Here is an 8,126-nt window from a genome sequence, read left to right on the forward strand (position 1 = left end):
TGGCTCGGCGGGCGGAAACGGGGCGGCGATACGGTTCCGGGTCACGGAGGGAAGCGGCCCGGCGGGTTGCTGAGGGGCCCCGAGGAGGTGAGTGAGGCCCCGCCCCGCCCCCCGCAGGGCCCCGGCCCCGCCCCGCGCCCCGGGCCCGCCCCCCAGCCACAGCCAGGGGCCTTCTGTCCCCTGGGGCCCCGCCCACCGGGCCGCTAAGCCCCGCCCCTCAACTGGCTTGAGCCCCGCCCCTCACCTGAGCCGCGCGCTTGTCTGCTTGACGGGCGGGAGCCAGGACGCCTGGGTTCGCTCCCCGGCTCTGGGCGGGGGCAGGAGCCAGGACGCCTGGGTTCGCTCCCCGGCTCTGGGGGGGGGGCAGGAGCCAGGACGCCTGGGTTCTCTCCCTGGCTCGGGGGGGGGTTTCTCTCCCGGTTCCCCTCTGCATGAGGAAGGTGATTCTCTGCTGCGGCCTCCAGCGCTCGGACACCCTCCCCCTCCCCCCAGCTGCCTTTGGCCTAAAACCCACGAGATTTAATGATCCTCACAGTACGTGTTGGGCTCGTTTCTTTGCTCTCTGCTTTCGGGGCGTGTTCGCTCCCCAGCTTTCCACAGCAGCTGTTAGGGGTCGACCCTCCCCTTCGAGTTTATAAGGGGAAGCCGAGATGCTCGCTCCAGGAGCCGGGGCCTGAAGAAACACCCCACAGCTACCACAAAACCCAGAAAAACTGGCAACCCTCACCTTGTACAGCGCCTTGCGTGGGGGTGGCAATGTTGCCTAGTGGGTGGAGCCTTGGACTCTGATTCATCAGACCCAGCTTCTGTTCCTGGCTTTGCCGCTCGCCTGTGCGACTCTGGGCAAGTCACTTAGGCCTGAATGCACAAAATAATTTAGTCGTCCTGGCATCTGGGAGAATCACTGCAATTCACAAAGCCTGGGTTAGGTGCCTAAGCTAAGCAATGAATGGGCAGAAATTGGTGCCTTAGACTGAGATGCATGAAAACCAGCACACTAGTCAGGGAGCCACCTAAGCTATACAAGCTATACAAATGTGCTAAGCCCCCACCTACCACCTCTCTCTCAGAGATAGATCCCTAAGTCCAGGCAGCAGAGAAGTGCGGATTTCTGCTAGCGATCTGCAGCTGGGAACCCTCTTTGGCATGAGATGCCTTATGCCAGTGGCTCTCAAAATTTTTTTACTGGTGACCCCTTTCATATAGCAAGACTCTGAATGCAACCCCCCCTTATAAAATAAAAACACTTTTTTATATATTTAACACCATTATAAATGCTGGAGGCAAAGCGGGGTTTGGTGACCCCCCCAAGTAATAACCTCATGACCCCCTGAGGGGTCCTGATCCCCTGCCTTATGCCATTTTAGCAAGAAGCTAAGGAAAGGAAGAAAGTTTTAACCCAGTGGTTAGGATACTCACCTGGTATGTGAGTGACTCAGGTTCTGTTCCCCCTAAGCACCAGGCTGCAGAGTCAGTCTCACTCTTTTTCTGACCCCAATGACTCTAGATAGAAGAGAGGGCGGGCGAGAGAGAGCACACGAGCGTGACTGCATAGTATAGTGGTTGGAGCACTTGCCCGGGCAGTGGAAGACCCAAGATTCAGTTCTCCTGCTCCAATGACACTTTAATTATTATGTAATTATAATTCAACCCCACCCCTGTGGTTGCTTTGTGTGAACTCACTTGAGAGGCCCAATCTGGTCAGCAGCTTCTGAACCTGTGTACCAGATCAGGCCGCACACGTGAATAAGGCAGGCAAACAGCTATCTTCCCCAATCTGTGAATCACTCTGAGCTCTAGGCAGGAGAGGGGCATCCGGACACTTGGCGCGGGGCTGCTGTGTGCGTCCCTGGGCGCTGCGTGAGTTTAGGCATCATAGGGTTTGCTGGGGGAGGGGGAGTTCATCGCAGTGATGCTGAAACCAGGACTTGGGCACCTAAAATAGGAACTTTATTACCCCATCTTTAAAGTGGGAATAATGACACTTTTTATAAAATGCTTTGAGATCTGTGGATGAGACGTGCCATATAAGAGCTCTGTAGCTTGTAAGCTTGTCTCTCACTAACAGACGTTGGTCCAAGAAAGGATGTTACCTCACCCATCTTGCCTCTTGTATGTAAGAGCTAGGTGGTGGTGGTATCTACAGAGGAAGAGGGATTGTCTGTGCGGGAAAGTTTTACAAGTTAAACTGGTTTAATTGTACTAGAATACTTAAACTTGTACTGTGACACTGGTGTAAGTCCCATGGGGACGCTCTGATTCTGGTGTACGAGTGCTTCCCTTTGGTTAACTTAACCCCCTTCCAAAGCAATATAAACTAACCCCAAACAAGGCCCTCTCACATCAACACCTGGAGCGCTTTGCTTGCATAATACTAATACCTCCCTCTTAGTGCTTTTAACCCAGTCTCAAAGCACTTTACAAAGGAAGTCAGTATCATTATCCCCTATTTCTTTCCCAAAGTGACCCAGCAGGGCAGAGCCGGGAATAGAACTCAGGTGTCCTGAGTCCCAATGTCTCTCCACTAGGCTGCACAGCCGTCTGTACCAGCAAAGCGCTCCTAGCATGGCTGCAGCGTATCCCAGCCAAACTGTGCTGGCCTATATCAGACGAGCGTCCACCCGGAGAGTTAGACCAGTAAAACTCTAGCACTTCAAACTCCCACCTGAGCTCATAGCAGTGTAACTAAGCTAAGCGTTGGTACTGGTACTAGCCACCCCCTACCCAGCACTCACTCCGGGCGCAGGCCTTTCAGATCCCTCCCCTTTCTACGCCTTGCTCACCCCTTCCCACAACCACTCTTGCTCTTCCAATGCTCCTGTCCGTGCTTCGTGTCAGCTGAGGGCAGGGGTGGCCCAGTGGAGGAGAGGTACTTAGGGTGGTAGGCGGAGAGTGGGGCTGCTTGGGCTAGAGGCAGCTGTGCTATTTAGATTCATGGAGTTTAAGGCCAGAAGTGACCCCAGATCATCTAGTCTGATATCACAAGGCACCGACAACCACCCAGCAGTTGATGTTCCTTGTCTCGCTCTCTGTGTTTCAGGTTTTGCATGAAGCACGTCCCCACAGCCCTGCTCAAAGCAGCATCTCGAGACATTTCCACTCCCCCAGGCTGCTCCACGTGACACTGATGCATAGCCAGCCCTCTGGTGAGCCCTGAGCGCTCCCCCCGCCTTTGGCACGGAGATACGTACCCTCCCCTTGCCCACTCTGCCCAGAACGAAGCAGCCATGGCTGAGGCCGTCCATTACATCCACCTGCAGAACTTCAGCAAGTCCTTGCTGGAGACGCTGAACGGGCAGCGCCTGGGCGGGCACTTCTGCGACGTGACCGTGCACATCCACGAGGCCACCCTGCGGGCCCACCGGTGCGTGCTGGCCGCCGGCAGCCCCTTCTTCCACGACAAGCTGCTGCTGGGCTACTCGGAGATCGAGGTGCCCGCCGTGGTGCCCAGCCAGGTGGTGCAGCAGCTGGTGGAGTTCATGTACAGCGGCTCCCTGGTGGTGGCCCAGTCCGAGGCCTTGCAGATCCTGACGGCCGCCTCCATCCTCCAGATCAAGACGGTCATCGATGAGTGCACCCAGATCATCTCCCAGAGCCGCAGCCCCAAGCCGCCCGTCGCTGTCCCCTCTGTGCCCCTCGCCGTCCCCAGGCCGCTGGCCGTTAAGCCCCAGGAACAAACCAAGGAGAGCCCAGGTGCTGTCGGTCTCCCAGCCTCCCGGCCCGGCGAGATGGAGCCCCCCAGCACCGCCCAGCTGGAGGCCCCCAAGCTGCTGTGTGCCTCGGAGGTGCGCTACAAGCTCCGTGACCTGCTCTCCTCCCAGCAGAGGCAGCTGGGGGAGGCCAGGGAGAGGGCAGCGTCCGAGGGGGAACTGGCAGCCGCCGGCAGTGACGGGGAGGGACCCTATGGCGGGCTGCACCCAGCTGAGGCTCAGCCCAGCTGCCACAGCCGCAAGCAGCGCCAGCCGGTGCGGCTCCAGCTTTCCGACGCCTTGCCTGTCATCATCAAGGACGAGGAGGAGGAGGAGGAAGACGAGGAGGAGGAGGAGGGCGAGGGAAAGCTAAGCTGCTTTGGGGAATGTGGTGGGGGAGCCTTTCCCAGCTGCAGCGAGGCCAAAGACACCGGGGGTGGGAGCAGCAGTGGTGGGGCAAGCAGGAAGGACGGCGTCCAGCTAGACTACCCTGCCGTGGAGGGGCAGGATTTCTTCAGCGGGCAGGACGTCTTCTCCGAGTCCTTCATTCCAGCCTGGCAGAGTGAGGAGGGCGGCCAGGGGGCAGCCCGGGAGGGCGAGAAGTTCCGCACCGATTGCAGCCTGGAGGCCTCCAACATGAGGACGCTGGCTGGAGACTTCAAGCCAGCCCCGGCCAGCTTCCCAGCCCAGGCGCCCGAGCCCCGCGGCCTGGCGTTCGTCTCCTCCCTGGGCATCCAGCGGGAGCTGAAAGCCGAGGTGAGCGCTGCCGGACCCGGCACCACCACCACCACCAGCATCTTCCAGTTCCACCTGCCACAGCCCGGCGTGGCCCAGAGCTTCTACAGCGTCCAGCAGGAGGCCGGCGCCGCCAACATGGTACAGCTCAGCCCCGGCGCCATGGTGACGGGCTCCCTGCACGGCGAGCAGGCCCAGCGCCCGGGGCCTTCCCGCTGCTCCGAGCCCTCCTACCAGTGCAGCCACTGCCAGAAGACCTTCAGCTCCCGCAAGAACTACACCAAGCACATGTTCATCCACTCAGGTGAGGGGGCGGGTGGGCATGGGGCGCTGGGGGCAGATACCCTTTGCTCCCGCCCCGGCTGGTATAAGCCGCAGGGTGAATTCTCTCACTGTGATTGGCTGGAAGAGCCTCAGCAGGGGTGGCACCGGAGGCTCAGCCAATGAACAGCCTCCTGTTCTCCTGCTCTGGGTGGTGCCGGGGCACTCATGGAGAATGACTGTGACGACCGCGCAGTTGACATCCCCAGGGTCGAACCAGGGGGCTCCTAAGCTGGGGTCATGTGGTGCAGTGTAGGAGAGCGTTCAATCACTGTGTGTGCGGAAGAAGCAGAGGGCTTTTGCTATCTGATCTGGATCGCCCTGGTGACTCTCCACCACTCCGTCCCATTTGGATGAGGGTCTCTGCCCCAGGTTCTCCCCTCTGGCCAGGGCTCTGCGCTGTCCCCTCCTGGAGAGTCTGCCTCGGCAGTGCGACGATCCCCACCTCCATCCTCTATGGCTGAAAGCCAATCTGCCCCTGGCCAGAGCACGCTGGCCACCTCTCCTTCACCCCAGCTGGGGTCACACACAGCTGTTTAGAAAGGGGCTCTCCCCTCCCTTCTCCAGGACAGCAGGCCTTTGGGATTGGGGTGCCCAGTGTGAGTGAAGGGTCTCCCCAGAGCTGTAGAGAGAGGGACCCATCTGCTCTCAGGGACGAAATCCACCTATATACAGAGGCCAGTTTCCAGTGGATGGTCCGTTTCTTCCCCAGAAGCTGTCAGCTAAGAAGCCAGGATTTGAGGGGTGGGGGGCAGTGTGTCAGGACTGGGGATGAGCCCTAGGAAGCCAGGACGGAGGCAGGGGGATCAAGGCTGGGGTGAAATGTGAGGGCTGGGACTCTGCCCTAGAAATCTGGGACCAAGGAGTGTCAGGTCCAGTGCTGCGCCCTAGAAAGCCGGAATCGGGGGGTGTCGGGGCTGGGGCTGAGCCAGGGGTATCTGGGAAGCTGATCCGCTGCAGATGACGGGGTCTGGACTCACTGACCCCTTAGCTCCCTTCCAGTCCTATGTCCTCCTGTGCTGCTGTCTTGCAGGCGAGAAGCCCCACCAGTGCAGCATCTGCTGGCGCTCCTTCTCACTGCGGGACTACCTGCTGAAGCACATGGTGACGCACACAGGCGTCACGAGCCTTCCAGTGCTCCATCTGCTGCAAGCGCTTCACCCAGAAAAGCTCCCTCAACGTCCACATGCGCACGCACCGCCCCGAGCGCTTCCAGTGCTGTATCTGCAACAAGTACTTCTCCCACCGCACCCTGCTCGAGCGCCACGTGGCCACCCACACCGCTTGGAAAGCCGGCGAGCCCGACGTGGCCGGAGGCGCCTGGAAGGAGAAGCCTGACCGGGAGAGGCGCCAGCGTCGCCGCCTGGAAAGGGACCCAGCCACCGAGGCGCCATGGTGGCGTGGAAAGGGGACCCGGGCGGGAAGGCACCATGGTGGCATGGAAAGGGGACCCAGGCGGGAAGGCACCATCACGGCCTGGAAGGGGACTCTGGTGCAGAGGGGGCTCTCCCCACCCAGCCTGCGTGGAAAGGGGACCCTGCTGGAGATGGCACCATGCCAGCCCACACGGCCTAAGAGAGGGGCCCGGCTGGAGTGGGCACAGGTAAAGAGGGGACCAAAGTGAGCCCATCTCAGCCCAGCCAGCCTGGAAAGGGTCCCAGGCCTAGCACAACCCGTGTGCCCTGGAAAGAGAAGTCGTAGAGTAACCCACTCAGCTCAGAGAGGCATCTGGGGTACCAGTTACTTTCCTGATGCCCCCCACCCCAGCCGGTACGACGTGCGCTCAGGACCGACTGGCTTGGGCAAGTCCCGTTTTGATCTCCAAGGTGAGTTCTGTCTGTGGGCTCACATCTCTTCCGAGCCTCCCAATGGGCCATGCCCTGTGAACGCTCCCTCTTCCCAGTCACAGCAGTTGGGAGCGGTACCGTCACCTCCAGCAGGCCATCTCTGAGCCAGGTGACATCCTGGGTAGAAACCAACGGAAACCCTAGCAGTGACCAAAGAGTCTGTTCGGCTCCCTGGGGAAGGGACAGAAAGGAACTGCACAGCTGTGGAGCCCCTAAAACTTCCTTTGTGAGCAGCTGTTCCTCCATCTTCAGGCGTTCAGAGGTGGATCAGAGTTCTAGCTACTCCCTGCCTACAGAATCCCTCACTTGCCATCGGCGTTCTCCAGCAGCCCTTGTCATTGCAAAGAGGAACTTCCCGACGTCTGCCTGAGTCTGCGGACAGCCTGAAACAGGCCCTGGGAGAGGCGCATACTACCCCTTTGGTCATTAACCCTGAAACCTAACAATGACCATTTAAATGTCGGCATCACTAACTGCTGCTCTCCCAGTAGTTTTAGCAGCAACAACCAGCTAACGTACTTGTCCCACAATGCCGAACAATTCCCCAGTTCTCAAATCTCCCCGCTCACTCCCCCATCGCCCCCAGAGAACGTGTATAAGATAGGGTTTGAAGAGCAGTGGGGCACAGAAAATTTAAGAGCAGAGTAACTAGAGTTCAATATAAAATAAATAACACACTGACAAGGCACTGATTGCGCTGATGAAGGGGTTGCCGGCAGCCGGTGAACCCTTCCTTCCGTCTAAAAATATTGCACCCATAAGTCACACCTGAGAACACTTAAATGGAAGGAGATTAGAGAGCAGAAGTTGGTGACATTTTTTAACTGAACCTTTTTTCAATGTAAAATGCAGATTTGGCAATGCCAAACAGTTTCATAAATTCGTGTCAATTTTGCCAAATGGTTTTGAGGGGAAAAAATTAAAAATAACATTCTGAAGAAATCAAAATGTTTCGTTTGGACTTTTCTGGGGGGAAAATCCTTTTGGTTTTTCAATTTGAAACTCCTTGAATTTTATTTTTTAAAAATAAAAATGCTCAAAACAAAACCTATCCCTTTTTTTGGTTCAAAATGACTTGTTTCAAAATTTCCTTTTATTTTAAAAAAGGTCGCATGTTTAAAAATGCTCATAATCAAGCCAAAATATTTAGATATTTTGTTTCAAAATGACTGTGTGTTTAGAAAGGTCCTTTAATTTTACTTTTTCAAAGTAAATAAAGGTTTAAAATACTCAAGATCAAAATGTTTCAACCCTAAATGAATTTTTTTTACTTTCATTTGCTGAAAAATTTCCTTTTCAGTCCAACCTGAAATGATTTTTTTTCCCCCCAATTTTTAAAATCGCCAAGGAACCAAAAGACCTGTTCTTAGTCTCACAAGATTAAAGAGTCACTTTCTTCTGTTTTCCCAGTGCCCATTCATTCATGCATTCTCCTGCTGGTGAAGCATAGAGTGAACACATTGGATCACCCATTTCCAAAGAGCCCAGCCTCCTGCCAATGTTGTGGCCTGCTCTATATTAAGGCTGAGGCGGG

General features: G+C 56.6%; 1 pseudogene; it reads left to right on the forward strand.

Moving 5' to 3' along the window:
* The first annotated feature begins 356 nt into the window (after window positions 1-356).
* Window positions 357-7,632, forward strand: LOC120394316 (annotated as a pseudogene).
* The last annotated feature ends 494 nt before the right edge of the window (window positions 7,633-8,126 follow it).

The sequence above is a fragment of the Mauremys reevesii genome, unplaced genomic scaffold (assembly GCF_016161935.1).
Source record: "Mauremys reevesii isolate NIE-2019 unplaced genomic scaffold, ASM1616193v1 Contig50, whole genome shotgun sequence".
Lineage (NCBI taxonomy): Eukaryota > Metazoa > Chordata > Testudines > Geoemydidae > Mauremys > Mauremys reevesii.